The sequence below is a fragment of the Coccinella septempunctata genome, chromosome 1 (genome assembly GCF_907165205.1).
Source record: "Coccinella septempunctata chromosome 1, icCocSept1.1, whole genome shotgun sequence".
NCBI lineage: Eukaryota > Metazoa > Arthropoda > Insecta > Coleoptera > Coccinellidae > Coccinella > Coccinella septempunctata.
The window spans coordinates 23,693,539-23,709,718 of record NC_058189.1 but is presented as its reverse complement, the minus strand read 5'-3'; the positions used below and the strand labels follow the sequence as shown (position 1 = coordinate 23,709,718).

The following is a 16,180-nucleotide window of genomic DNA, read 5'->3' as shown; positions in this document are numbered from 1 at the left end:
AATGCACGTGACCAGATCACAAGTACAGATTACAGAGTAGAACTTATCACAAGTACCTATTCCTCTCTATGGTTGGCAAGGGTAATTCCAATGCGCACGCAGAAATGTCAGCGTCAGTCATTTCGGCGCAGTGTTCTGTGGGCGCAGGTCTCCGCCATCTTGTCAAAGAACTTTGTTCAGCGTTCCGTGGATAAATGGTGTATAATAGTGGAAAATCTTCTTTCTCCATGTGGAAATCCATCTTTATCGCTGGTCGGAAACGTGCCACGCTTCATCCCTCCGGTGAGTACCTAATTTAACTGTGTTTGGCGGGTGTTTGAATTCCATCGTGGTTTTGTAGGTTACCCAGGAATCGTGGGAGCTGCAACAGGTGGAAAGCCTCCAACAGCTCGACGTGGGGGCTCAATGGGCTGGTGTGACCCGGCTGTACGGACGTTGAGACTTTCGGATCCGGTATGAGACTTGCAGGTGGGTAATTTCTAACTATAAACTCTCCAATCTTCATCGTTCCTCGTGGTCAACTTTTCTTCTTGGAACGGTTTTTCTCTGTATTCTGTTTTCATGTAGACGGTGTTTTCTTCAGGTAAACAGTGTTAAATTGACGGTACAATAATTTCGATTCGGTTCAGGACAGAAATTGGTTAGATCTATTGGATTAATAGACGGATATACTCAGTTGCAAGGTGAAACAGTATCCTTTATTGGTATTCCTTACATAAATAACAGATTTTTCGGACAGTTTTAACAGGTTTGATTTATAATTGCATGTTGAACGGATGAAAATCTGTAGATACGGTATTTCGGTCAACGGTGGTGCATGTACGGAATTCGAACGGAATTGTTACGGTGTAATCGGTTATAATTATGTTGAATAACAGGCTTCAGATTTACGAGATTTCTCCTTGCAGGTGCTTCCTACTTGCTGATATGTGTAACCTGTTCAACTTCTTCCGGAGTGGTTCAGATTGGGTGGATGCACTAGGGATATCACACTGGATGGCAGCCTCTCTTTGACAGTGATGAGAATGACAAGGGCAATTTCTAGTCAGTATAACTACAGTTATTCGGATCAACAGGTAAACAGAATATAATAATATAGTTGGTAACGGAAAAATAACGGATTTACTCCTTTCAGAGGTTATTTCTATAGAACGGTTAACGGATCATGGCAATAATATTATATTATGCATGAAATGGTTTTAAATCTTTAATGTGTATGTTAGTGATTTTTCTACCCTCTGTATCTTTCAGGTCGTAGATGACAGGTGAAACAACTTTATCAACGGTAAACGGTCCGGAAAACTTCGGAGCCAACTTGACGGCGAAACTGTCAACGGCCGAGGATAAAGGACGGTCCCGGCGTAGAACTTTATCTCCCACATGGTATCGGATTTCTCTTCGTCGAAGATTGTAGTGGTGAGCCTGTTGCTGGAAAGCACGGTACAGTTTAGTACGGACGAACTCATAAGCCTCCTGGAGATGTTTGATCTGTTGAGTACGGTAAGTCATGTCTCTATTTTCTTCTCCTGTACGGTTGGATTCTCCGTTCATTTCATTATTGTGGGGGTTTGTCGAATAAATCGCCCTCGGGACTTCTAGTTCCCTTCCATAATTTAAAAATGCCGGTGTAAATCCAGTAGACTCCTGTTTAGCGGTGTTGATGGCAAACGTTAACTCTCCTATCTTTTCATCCCAGGTTCGTTGGTCGGCTTCACAAAACTGTGCTATCATGGTCTTCAGGGTACGGTTAGCTCTTTCTACAGGGTTGCACTGAGGAGTATACGGTGGTGTGAAACGGTGAGCGATGTTCAGCTCTCGGAGACTGTTCTTGAATAGCCTGCTGTCGAATTGTACTCCATTGTCGGATATTACTAGTTTTGGGCAACCGTATTTCAGGATGACTTGTTCGTAGAGGGCCGAATAAACAGTTTTGGCGGTAGCTTTCCGCAACGGACGACACTCTACCCACTTTGTGAACCGGTCTTGCATTACCACGATGTAGGAGTTTCCCTTCTTTGACCGTGGCAATGGTCCTACAATGTCTGTGGATACTTCTTGGAACGGCGCATCCGCCATTCGGTGTGGTTGCATCTTACCAGGGGTTTTCTGTTGCGAAACTTTGTACTTTTGGCACGATGTGCAGTTCCTCACGTATTTCGCAATGTCTCTAAACATCCCTGGCCAGTAATAGTTTCTGGCTATCCGTGCAATCGTCTTGGCAATCCCCATGTGACCTGCTAGTTCTGAGTCGTGGTTTTCCTTCAATACTTCGGTTCGCTGTTCGGTCGGTACACAGAGTTTCCAGGGTTGGCCGGTTCCATCTTCTGTGAAGTCGGATGAGTCCCAGAAATGTCGTAACAGTTTTCCATTCCTAACGGCGTAGTCAGGAAAATTTGCTGGGTCTTTTTCCACCTCCTGTAACTTTTTGTTGTACCATTTGCACTGGGTTGTTTCTATCTCGGACAAACATACGGAATCTAGGGACGGCAACGGGTTTCGGGACAGGCTGTCGGCTACTTTGTTCATCGATCCTTTACGGTACTGGACTTCGAAGTCGAATTGCTGAAGGAAAACGGCCCATCGAGCAATTCTTCCGGACGGTGACTTGATGGAGTTTAGCCATTTCAGACTCATGTGATCGGAAATTACTGTGAAATGGAATCCTTCTAGGTACGGTCGCAGTTTCTCTATGGAAAATACTATGGCGAGACATTCCTTTTCTGACACTGAGTAATTTTTCTCTGCGAGGTTTAGTGTTCGGCTCACATAGGCGATTACTCTCTCCTCTCCATCGATCACTTGTGTTAGGGCACCTCCAAGGCCCATGTCACTGGCGTCGGTTTGCAGAACGAACGGTTGGGTGAAGTCTGGACAAGCCAGTATCGGAGATTCTGTGAGTTTTTGTTTCAGAAGCTCGAAGGCCTTCTGCTGGTCTTCTCCCCATTTCCAACGGTGTTTCTTCTGCAGTAATCGAGTCAACGGGGAAACTAAATCGGAGAAGTTCTCTATGAAACGACGGTACCAGCTGGCAACTCCAAGAAATCGACGCAGTTCTCGGACGGTTTTCGGTATTGGCAAAGACACTATCGAAGAGACTTTGTCGGGATCGGTACAAATGCCATCGGAGGTGACGACATGTCCAAGGTATTTTAGGGATTTTCGCACAAAGTCACACTTGTCGGGGTTGAGACGAAGATTAGCTTCTCTCAACCGTCGGAATACTTCTCTCAAGTTCTCCAGGTGCTCCTCGAAAGTTTCCCCCAGGACTACTATATCGTCCAGATAAGCGAACGCTTCCGGTTCCATTTCTGGGCCAATGACGGTGTCTAGGAACCTCTGGAAGGTGGCTGGGCTTGCATGTAAACCGAACGGCATCACGGTGAACTGGAACAGACCTCTTCCGGGGACGGTAAATGCAGTAATCGGACGGCTCTCCTTTGCTAATGGTATCTGCCAGTATCCTTGTTTCAGGTCCAGTGTGGAGATGTATTTCGCTTTTCGGAGTTTGTCCAGAATCCCAGAAATGTACGGCAACGGGTATGCATCTTTCACAGACACTTGGTTAACAGCACGGAAGTCGATGCAGAAACGGTACTTTCCGTCTTTCTTCTTGACCAATACAACAGGTGAACTCCACGGTGACTTGGAGGGTTCAATCACTCCCTCAGCCAACATACGGTCCACTTCCTGATTGAAGATCTCCTGCATCTTCGGATTTAGAGGTCGGTATCGTTGTTTGATCGGTTCGGTGCCCGGTTTCAGTTTGATCTTGTGTTCAATCAGGTCGGTTGCACCATACAGGTCTTCGAACTTCTTTAATTCCTCGGTCAGAAATGCCTCCAGTTCTTGTTTCTGAGATTCTGTCAGTTCCAACAGGTGTTCTTCGGCGGTGTGAACCTCTGCGGCGGTTTCGACGGGAGCCATCGGCTTCGAAATCAGTCGGCCTTCCAGGAAGCACTCGGCGGTACTGAGATTTACGGAAAACTTGAAAGTCGACAGAACATCCATCCCCAGAATAATGTCTACCGGTAAGCTTGGCACCAGTAAGAATTTCAAATCAGGCAGTGTGTAGTCGGAAATTTGCACGGTGGTGGTGTACAGTTTCGGCGTGACGGTGGTTTTTCCGTTCGCTATTACTGCAAAACTGTTGTGCATTGTTTGTCCTGTGATTCCTTTACTTTCACACTGATCGGATACGGCCTGACTGCAAAAACTCCTGGTCGCTCCTGTATCTATCAGTGCTCGGAAGTGTTCGCCGGCTATTTTGACCTCTATTAACGGTCGGTTATCATTACAGGTGGTCGGTGTCAGTGGAGTCAAGATTCCGGGAGATGTGGTCGACTCCGTCTCCAATCTCCCCTTTAGTTTTCCGAACACGGGCAGTCTCGTGATAGAATGTTCTCCCTCTGACATCGAGAACAGAAGATTTTCGGTGGCCTGCGACATTCTCGACGCATGTGGCCATATCCACCACATCGGAAACACTGTGTTTGGAAGGACACTCTCCTCCCTGATGATGACTGGGTCCGGTCAGCGTGGCTATTTTCGGCTCGACGGTGGGGTGGCGGTGTTGAAGTTCCGGATCTACCTTCGGACCTGTCTCCAGAAGTTGGACGGTGTGATTCCTGTTGCCGGACTATTGATTCTCTGGATCTGGGTGACTTCGGACGGCTTTCCCCTGGCGGAGAAAGTCGCGTCTGGTTGGCTGGGGTCGGCGGGACTGATTCCCTGTGTTCAGTTGTTTGGTAAACCTGTTCTCCGGTGTCCACAGAAAAATTTGCCTGATATCGGTTCAGCTGACGGGGAGTGTACGTCAGGTGAGGTTCCTCTACGAAACCTGGTTTTGAGGGTGGCCGGGTGTACTGGCTCATCTGCCACTGGACCAGTTCAAAAACTTTCCCCTTACGGAGAAGTTCATCATACGTCTTGGTCTCCTGAAAGACCAAGGCCTGCTGTAAGGGCGGAATCAACCTCTGTCGGATGAGTCGGATCTGCTCCACTTCGGATGGTTTTGTATAGGTGAGTTTCTGGAATAAGTTCTGCATCCGGGTAACATATAGGAGCAACTTTTCTTCAGGTCCTTGTGTTCGTCTTTTTATTTCCTCCAACAGATTCTCCTCATAGTTAACAGGCAGAAACGCTTCTTTCAGTTGGTTGCTGAAATCCTCCCAGTCCTCGAAAGTACCTCTCCTGGGAATAAACCAATCCCTTGCATCTTTTCGTAGTAATTCATAAACAGATTCAAAAACTTGTTCCAGGGACACTTTACGGGATTCAGCCAGCCTCTCCACTTCTTCAAGGAATCCGGTCACACTTCCAGTGCCATCAAAGGAAATGTTCCACTTGTGTACAGGGACAGTCGGTATTGTTGATCGGGACTCCGGTTCCGATCTGGCAGGTGTTGTGATGACTGGTCGGCCAGAACTTATCCACGGTGCAGGTAAGTGTGGAAAAGACACCCTTCGTGTAGAATTAATCCATCTACCCTGTGTCGGACCCTCAGGTGTTGTTGTCCTACAGTCCTGTGACTGTGTGAGAGGTATCGCTGGTAACTGTCGCAGTAATGCTCTACATGTCTGTCGTGTCTCATTCATGACCTCTTCTAATGTTGGATTCCTTACAGGTGTACCAGTACGTGAGACATTGGCTACTACAGGAGGATCGACACCATCTCCCAAGTCGATAAGTGATGTCTCGACCCTTGGCATCCTCTCCGGTTGGATCGGTGACACTCCAGGTGAACTGGGCACCTCCACATCTAAGAGAGACCTCTGATGTCGGTTAGATGGCTGCGGCTGTTCACGATTACTCTTCTGACGCAGCACCTCCAGTGTTTCCAACGCCTTAGCTGTAGTTGCCTTCATTTGTCCAACTAGTTGTAACTGTGTTGTGTCTGCAGTAACAATAAAGTCCAGCCTTCCTTGTATGTGTATTAATCGGGTGTAAATTCGCGAAAATTCGTTAGCTGCATTCTCATGATTGAAGTTCTGAAGGGATTCCAACAAATCGGTGAGTTTATTCTGACAAATCTCAATCTCCGAGGCGGGGTTCAATGATGTTGGGGGTAATAGAGGTTCATTAGACTGAAGTACTTGTCGTAGTAAACTCCGTTTAGTCATCACAGTACCCGGTATCGATTGTCCTCTCAGTTGTAATTCGTATGTAAGTTCATCACTGAGTAACCGGTTTACATCCATGTTCGACATATTATTTTCAACTAAGTCCGATTCAGAACGCACCAATCTTTCGCACTCGGTATGTCTTTCACAGTCCGTTTAAGTTCTAAGTCCAACCCGGCAAGTTAATCGTTGGCTAACCTACTCACTTAAGTTCGAAGTGGGTATCGGTGTAACCCCAAAAAAAAAAATAAATAAAATCTAAGTTCAAGTTCCGGCGTATCAGAAAAGAAAAAAAAAAAAAGTTCAAGTCCCGGCGCACTAAAATAATCTAAGTCCCGATGTATCACACCAAAAATTTTACAAGTCCAACGTTACTCAAAAAAAAATGTCAATCAGTCCCACTAAAGTCCGAAAATATTCGCGAAATACCGCACTCACTCGCAAGTCGTTTCGTATAGTCCGGAAAATTTCCCGAAATTCGAATCGCACCAGAACGCACAGGTTAAGTTCCAAACAGTTTTTCAAGTTCAATATCCAGAAAATAAATCGCAATAATCGAATTTCAGTTTTCAGAAAAATCAGCAATAATTGGTAAGTTTCAACAGTACAGGTCAAAGGAAAATAATTGCAGGTAGACAAGTTATCAACAGGGTAATAGGTGATTCACTATTAAACCGATAGGTAAATCAAACCTATTAAATTTTACCAATTGTGACAATAAATTTTCAATGTTTCAAAGTCCGGAAATTCACTCACCTTCAATACGAAATTTAAAACAGTTCAATTCAATAAATCAGAAATAATAAGAAATCGGAATTAACTTTCACTGATATTAAGGCGCAACAACAGTTCAGTTTTCAACAACTCAATAAAGTAATCGGCAAAAGGAATAATCACAAATTAATTAAATTATTTCCAATAGGTTTCAACAATAGGAAAATTTTCAGAATATAGTCCAATTCAATTCACAGTATAACAGTTCAATACAGGGTGGCAGGTAATAAAACACAGATCAAGTTTATTTTTCACAGTTCTCGGTTCAAGAAAAAGTTACTCACTGTTCTTAGGTTTTACTCACTGTTTCGGGAATTCACTCACTGTCCGGTTAATGTTTCTCACCTCTGTTGTTTCCTACTAGATTTTGCACTGTCCCTGCTCGGGCGCCATTTTGTAACGTGCGTTTCTCGGAGAAGCCTTAATCTCGAGCGCCAGCTATTCTTTTCAATAGGAAGAATAGCAAACCTACCAGGGTAGCTGCTAGCCAGAGACAGAGCTCGGTGTTGTCTAGGGTAGTAGCGACAACGAAGAAGTCAAAATCGAACTATGTAAAAGTTTATTCACAACTTCGGAAACTAATTATATGTACAAGGGAGATATGTGTGATATAAAATATGAGTGATTCTATCAGTGAAAATACATTCGGGAAATCTTATCCGGTCACGAGCACTTTATGAAATTTGTACCGGGTGTAGTGAAAAATTAACGGTTCAATAAAAATGCGCCAACCAGAACTGACGAATGCTAAGGACTTGCTATACGGTATCGGTGTGTAGTTGTATTTCTCCGGGAATGAAACACAATAAGGGCGGGTCGGTTCGTGACTTTTATTCGCTGCCCCAAGGGTTATAGCACACCATGATTGACAGCGAAGAAAATGTCTATTTTTAACGCAACTACGGGATTTCACTGATTACGTGCGGTATCTCTTATTCTCTGCCCCAATGGTTATAGCACACCATGATTGACAGAAAAGAAGAGATTTCGGATCTAACACTTATGACGCAGAACGCGGACAGGGGGGTTGACGGAACTTTCCCTTCAGTAACGTGCGGTATCTCTTATTCTCTGCCCCAAGGGTTATAGCACACCATGATTGACAGAAAAGAAGAGATTTCGGATCTAACACTTATGACGCGGAACGCGGACAGGGTAAAGAACGATAAAATACAACAGGAAACGATACAGTACAGCAGTGTCAAAGTTAAAGAAGTAACGGCGTAGGTCTAACAAAGAAACTGAACGGTACAGACGGGAACCTACCTCCTTTGTTTCAAGCACTCGAAACTCAAAGGATTTAAAAAGAAAAAACTAAAAAAATTAACTCTAAGCACTGATGCAAATAACACAAAATGATTATTCTCAACGGCGAAAGTACTACGGAAAATCAACTGAATTTATAATAGAAGTTAGAAACCACGTTAGAAAGCGAAATAATACTCAAGCGAAAGGAAAGCACTGAAGTAAAATTCAAAAGTGAGCCGAAGAACTGAAGTAACAGTCGAAAAGTCGAAAAGTAAAGTGACCGTCGCGGGGGGGAAAATTTGCTTTTATAGGCATATCCCCTCTCACGGTAAAAATCTGAAAATTCCAGAATGCGACAAGAATGAAAAACGTCGTCAGCTCCGGTTTATCGCATATCAACAGATGAAAAACGTCGAAATCTTCAGCGGCATGTAAGAAAAACATCGTGAAATACAGATAAGCGGTTTTTTACATTTACTCTGCCTGTCGGAATGAACGTACGGAATATTCGAGAATTAAAATATTTTCAAAGACGGAAATTTAAAACGAAAGAAATGCACTAAGATGAACTCCAATTTTCCTCAGAAAACTGGGGTTCATCACACAGCACATCTCAAAATCTACGATTAGAGATTTATTCAACTCAGTACTCTCATGACTTCTCTTAATTTATCAATTATTTCTTCTATTTTTCTGATGAACGTTCTAATCGTGCTTACTTGTAAGCAGTTCGTCTCTGTAAATGTTGAATTCAATGATACATTTTTGCACTCTTCAAGATCATCTCACTGTATATGAATTATACTATGTTCTTCTCAGATTAATTATGATTGTCCTTTTCATTTGAATAATTATTATTGAGCTTCTCATTTAATTAGAATTTACTGCCCTTTTCATATTATTTTTAATATTCTAGTGCTTCTCAAATTCATTAGTTCTGTGCTTCTCATTTAACTTGTGCGACTCTTGTTCTGCTCATACTTACATTAACATTATTGATCAACTCAAATTTAATGTATCGATTTCTCGTTGATGATCAGACTTAGACATTGCAGTTTCACCTCGGGCCTATTTCTCTGTACTCTCGCGTCTTCTCTTTAAAATTCAGTATTCTAACCTTCGCGTTTTCTGATAGAAAAAGGAGGCTCTCGCAATCAATTTTCAATTGATTGCTCTATCACTGTGTAACCGTTGTGTTGATATTGGATTTATTGAACTCCTCAACGTCTAAGTCTGACATCAAGTGACTTCTCATTTGAACTGCTCTAGACCATCTCTTTTTTTAGTTGGATATTGTCTATCTGAGTTTATAGATGTGGTTAATATTAGTTGCTTTTACTGTATTAGCTTCATGCAGGTGACATATTCATTTTATGATTGTGAACGATACTCAATAAATGATTTTATACCATCTTCAACTCAATTATCTTTCCATACAGTCCACTACTGTTGAATTACAAAATCATAACACCCTCGATTTTGAACAAGGCATAAAACAGGCAAGAAAAATCAATCAGACCCAGATGAAGAAAGAATTAACGGAGGAGTTCACCCGAAGATTGAGGAGGATAATGAGAACTGGTCTTAACAGCAAGAATCTGATAAAAGCGATTAACACCTACGATTGCTCGGCGCTGAGCCATTCATTTGGTATTATCTCTTGGACGACCACCGATTTAGCAGCTTTACAGAGAAAAATAAGGACGATGCTGACTAAACACAATAAACATCACCCCAAAAGCTCAATAGAACGGACAGAGCTGCCACGACATCTTGGGGGTAGAGGAATTGTTAATTTGTCCAACCGTATGTCCCAGGAAATCGAAGGACTTCGAAAATATTTCTTGAGCAAGGCAGCTTCGTCAGAACTCCATCGAGTAGTTTGTGTTGCTGATACTTCCGCACCGTTAAAGCTACACCAGGATCACTTGGAAACCGTCGAACACTCTGCAGAAAGTAAAATGCAGAAACTGATTGGCAAACCTCCGCATGGGAGGCACCAGAACGAGGCCAACCATGATTACGTCGACATATCTGCGTCGAACCACTGGTTGACTTCCGGAAGGTTGTTTCCTGAGACAGATGGCTTCATGCTCGCCATCCAGGATCATGTGATTCCAACAAGAAATTACATGAAGTACATCGCCAAGGATGCCTCAGTGGCGGAAGATAGCTGTCGTTATGGCTGTGCGCCAGAAAATGCATTGAGGCAGCTACACAAAACATAAAGAAATAGATCAATATAGCATACATTATTCATTCTTGATTAAAACGATATCAAACATTTTCAAGTGAATACAAATCACAAATATAACCCAGAGAATGAAAATGCAGATCACATCTGTCCGATATACTATTAACAACGGTGCAAGCGTATCTTATTGGTGATTGTAGGAGCAAATTAGTCCTAGGTGTACTTATATAAAAAAGATACTTTGTTCTGGCACCCTGGCGAGGCACGAGAAAGTCAAGTTTACTCAGCAACTCAACACAGTCAAGTCTGCCACTCAGAAGACCATGAAGGAATTTGATGGCATGCAAACCTCTTCTGTATTCAAGGCTCTTCGAGTTGAATCTGGTTAACAATATCTTATGATCATATCCTCTAGGGGGATATTGTCCATCCTCGCGAAATGAAAGCCACTTCAGAAACCTTCTTTGTACAGTTTCTAGATGGTGAACGTGACAGTTATATATAGGGCGCCAAATAAGGCATGCATACTCGAGCTTACTTCTTACCAAAGCATTGAACAGGCGAATTATAGTTGCCGAATTCTCAAACAATCTCGCACCCCTTACAATAAAGCCATATATTTTACACGCTGACAATATCAATTGAGTAATATGCGGTATGAATGAAAACTTTTGATCGAATACCACGCCCAGATCCCTGATCTCAGTGAGCCGGGAAAGACTTTCACCCTCAATGTTGTAATTGAACTGAACCAACCGTTTTCTTCGCGAGTAAGATACCACGCTACATTTAAGAATATTCAATTGAAGTCTATTACATTTGCACCACAAGTTTACAACATCAATGTCTTCCTGCAGACTCAAAAAATCAGCAGTGGATGATATGCCGGCATAGACCTTGAAATTATCAGCGTAGGCCAACATTAAGTTTCTCAGCTTTGGAAAAAGATCATTAATAAATATGATGAACAAAAGGGGCCCCAGGTTTGACCCTTGAGGTACCCCTGAGGAAACCGCAAATTCTTTAGACCTACAATATTCTATTTGCACAAATTGCGCACGGTTACTCAAATAGGATTCGATCAGATCAGTTAGCTCACCGGAAAAACCAAAAATTTTCTTAACCTTCGCAACCAGAATACCATGATGAATCTTATCAAAAGCCTTTTGAAGATCTGTATATATAACATCAACTTGCCCACCCAAATCCAATCTCTCAAAAACGAATTGCGAAAAAGTAATTAAGTTAGTTGAGCACGACCTTTCACTCATGAATCCATGCTGCTCAGATGAAATGCTACTTCTAATTTTAGGATAAATGGCATTAAACAGAACTATCTCAAACAATTTAGAAAGGTTAGACAATATGGATATAGGCCTATAGTTACTTATGACGGAGGAGTTGTCCCTCTTTAGCACAGGAATAATTTTTGCCACCTTCCATCTTGTCGGAAACGTATGAGTCCTTAAAATTAAATTGAAAATATGCTTGAGTGGTAGCGATAGCACACCGATGCAGTCCTTTACTACGAAACTTGGAACCAAGTCCGGACCAACCGTCAATTTGTTACTGAGTTTACGGGACGCCGATCTAACCTCACTTTCAGATACACTGTCTACTGAAATTAAATCTCCAATTCCTTCACAAATCACTTGGACATCAGCTTCATACACGGACCCGAAATAACTAGCAAATGCATCAACAATTTCAACAGGGCTGCTATAACTGTGGTCTCCATCCCTCATCACACCAGGAATTCTTGTCTGCCCCTTTCTGCCCTTCATAAAAGCCCAAAATTGGGTCGGATCACTATTTATTGAGCGCTCCGCAGAAGCGTTATAATCTCGGTAGAGTTCTTTGGTTTTCGTTTCGACATTAGCTCTAGCAATTCGTAGTTGATTGAAATCACAGGCGTCACTGGTACGTTTGTACTTACGACGACGGCATTCTTTTATGCGTATTAACTTAATAAGTTCCGATGTATACCAATGCGGATATCTTCGTGTCCTGAATTTCTTATACGGAACAGTGGCTGTGAAAATGCTATTCAAAACCGAGTAAAGAATGTCGCAAGCCTCATCTGGGTGAGTAGCATTTATAACCTCAGACCAGTCATGGGTACCTATCATTTCGTACATCAGCCGAAAGTCCGCCTTCTTGAAATTGAATTCTTTGATGTTATCAAGAACTCCAAAATTATCGGAATAAGGAGATTGTTCACCGAAATATAAACAGAAAGGAGGATGATGTGAATCAATGTCAACCAGACCCGATGCCCTGTCTAGTGAAGACAGATGTAAATTTGTCAGTATGAGATCCAACATTCTACCGTTGCAATTAACAATATTATTAAATTGCCTGAGATCTAATATTTCTGAGAACATTGATATTGCGACTGACCTGTCATCCGTACTATGGCCGCTATTGAACAAAGGTGCATTGAAGTCGACAACAAATAATACATTTTTATCCTGCATAAAATCCATAGAGCAAAGAGCATCAAAAAAAAGTCCATATGTACCATTGCTTGTGTTAGGAGGGATATATATCACAAAGACAAACACATACATCGATCCAGTATACAATTTACATCCCACCACATCTATAGAAGGAGTCAAACTGCGCAACATTGTGATATCTAAGGTTTCAGAGCGATACTTCCTATCAATGGCATGCAGTACCTATACCCCCTCCAGTCGAGGATTGAGTTGAACTTAAATTTCTGTCGCAGCGATGTACACAATAATTATCGGTGAAAAGTTCCGATGTGTAAACACTCTCCTGTAACCATGTTTCACTAAGGCAAATGATATCATAATCAGAGGCGGCTATTGAACTGTAAAAATCGTGAGTTTTAGTGTTTAACCCCCGTACATTTTGATAAAAACACGAGAGTTCATTATGTATGTAATTGGGCAACATTAGTTTGAAGTTTTGATTGTGGGCACACCCCGAAGGAACCTCATCTGGACACTCTCACCGTCATTTCTTCTTCGCTCGAATTCAGCCTTCACTCTCTTGAAATGATTGTTTTGTCTTGGAGTACAATCTGATGAAAGGAATAAGTTTGGATGTTTTCTGTATATTTTGAGATTTTTGGACCTAACTAGGAACTGACGCACCGCTGCACTTGAATCCAAAGTTATCCTCACGGAACGCGGCTTTTCATTTGGTCTATGAGACTTTCCAACTCTGAAAACCTGCTCGATGTCTAGGCGAGCATCACGATCCACGAATTTCAAGGCCACTATATTGTTCTTGCGCCTCACACGATCCTCTAGCTCCTGTACGATTTCATCAAAAGATTCATCCTGTATCTTTATTGCCTCTGATGGAGAGTTGGCAATGGATGATCGAAGATCACTTATCTCCTTTTTTAAAGAGACAATTATACTCTTGAGTGACATAATATCACTTCCAATATTCTCACATTTACGGCAATTCCACGATATTGACTTCTTCGAATTTACAATTCGCACCTCTGAACTACTCATTCCTACACAAGAATTCCCATATAGATGTTGACAGAGAGATCATGTCAACGAAAGATGATCTTCGTACACTTTTTTGCAGCAAAAACACGGCTTTCCCATTTTGAGACAATCACTTGTTAGCCTAGACGGAAAAATAACTACTTGTCCAACAAATTTAGGCAAACGAAAATGAAGAAATCAAGTCCGCCAATAAACAGAGAAGCACGCACTGTGTATGGTTACCTTTAGATAACACGGAATTATGAGACGCAAGATGCAACAATCGTCCGCAATATGTGAGTCCGATTGCGATAAAAAGATCAACAACAATTACAACTGCGAATAGCCGGCAGAACGTAATTTCTTCCGTGAAAGAAATAGAGCGGAAAACTTACAATGTTCACTTCGTATATAAACTAAGAGCTCACTAAAATATTATTTCCTGTCGAATTCTGCATTTAAATTGAATCCTGAACATCACACTTTTGAAACTAACGAGGAGCGAAACTACAAGCGTTGTTATAATAGTCCAAGAGCCAGAGCCAAAAAAAGTCTCTGAATTTCTTAAGCCTGATTTTTTCTCAGGTGATTACAAACATAATATACAATAAAATACCGCAGTCAGTCAAGTGGATGTTAGAACATGTGCCTCTGGTGCGCGGTCAAACATGTCGTGATTACCGACATAATAAAATCAATTTCTTAAGGCTGAAACTTTATAAACTTTTGTATTTTGGTATTTAAATCAAAATTATGGTAGTCAGTCAACGTCCAATTGGGACACAGCTGGTCAGTCAGCATTAACCCATAATAACCTAGTGTTACACATATGTAACGCAAATTTCACTGGCAAATCTATTTTATTTCTCAGCAACTGTAGCTATTAGCGTTACATATATGTAACACCATTTTTCTCAAACAAAAACCATACAATTTTCAAACAGAAATTGAGTTGTTTTTGTCTTGTACACTCTATAAAGAATTTTTATTCAATTAGAATAGTGATCATAACTCAGGTTATTAAGGGTTAATGCGCGTAGATAGGAGTTGGGACTAGGAATCATCAAAGGATGATTAATGTCCGTAGAATGCATCAAAAATTGTGAAATTCTGTTTCCAATGTTCTGCCTGGACTGCATGCTCTAATTGAAAGTTATTTTAATCCAGCTTTTTATGAGAAAGGTAAAAAAACCTCTGCAGATAATGAAGCAGAGCGAAGATTTTCAAAAAACATTCGCTGACCTTGGACTTGCAGATGAAAGCAACCAGAATAATATGTTAAATAGGGTTCAAGGATTCGTTTCCCATTTGTATGTCTTGAAAAAAATTGAATCAATTGACGAAGCAAGATTCGTTTTATTTTCGAAGACGTATAAATGTCTTAGTACCACAAACGATCGTTTTAAAATTAAAATAATCAATGTAGATGGGTCAAGTATGCTACCATGCCAATCAGAATTGATGCAGCAGTTCTCAAGAGCGAGATTCATTACAAATATTTGGCGTAATGCTCACCGTCAAATTCCAACGGAGCTATCTCCTACTGACTACGGCTGGAAATTGGTGGATGAGAAATATGAGTGTCATTGGTTCAGAGGCGATCAATTACCAGAACTTGTACAGGATGATATTATTCAACCTTTACAAGAAAATGCAGGTATAGAAATATCTTTATCTGAATTAAACAACCACAAATTTATTTATTTTTTAGATTCTGCAACACCTGAGCTTGACGTGTCAGATCACGATAGTGAGAATAATGATATGAAAGATAGATTCAGATGATGAATTATGTGATGATTATTCATAGCTTGTTATCCCTAATGAATTAAATGAATATTAGTTAAAAATGTTTGAAAATCAAGGAGTTCTTACCTGTGCATATACCTGCGTTAGTTGAGTACACTGTTGATTTCGAACGAATTTTATTTCTGAGATTTTAAGGCACAATTGCGACATATAAGTGCCTTATTAAAATAAATGTGTTACTTTGAATGATTATGATATAATATCTATAGAGAGCGAAAAAAAATTTTCATCCACTGACTGACGGGCGTTGTTCTACGGAATGGCTGACTGATCATTTTATTCATTAATAATATAGTCAGTAGTAGTTACAAAAAATTTTCACGCTTAATAAACGAATTGCACCCTTATAAACGACGCTACGCCTCGCGCTACGCACATTAAAGCTGACTGACCAGCTGTGTCCCGATTGGACGTTGACTGACTATCATAATTTTGATTTAGATACCAAAATACAAAAGTTTATAAAGTTTCAGCCTTAAGAAATTGATTTTATTATGTCTGTGATCACGACATGTTTGATCGAGCACCAGAGGCACATGTTCTAACATTCACTTGACTGACCG

The 16,180-nt window shown here is 41.3% G+C and overlaps 1 long non-coding RNA gene across 1 annotated transcript; it reads left to right on the top strand.

The window, feature by feature from the left end:
- The first annotated feature begins 223 nt into the window (after positions 1-223).
- LOC123319786 lies at positions 224-1,026 on the top strand. The gene is made up of 3 exons (XR_006538650.1): positions 224-282; positions 341-468; positions 909-1,026. It is a non-coding gene; the product is annotated as an uncharacterized LOC123319786 (long non-coding RNA).
- The last annotated feature ends 15,154 nt before the right edge of the window (positions 1,027-16,180 follow it).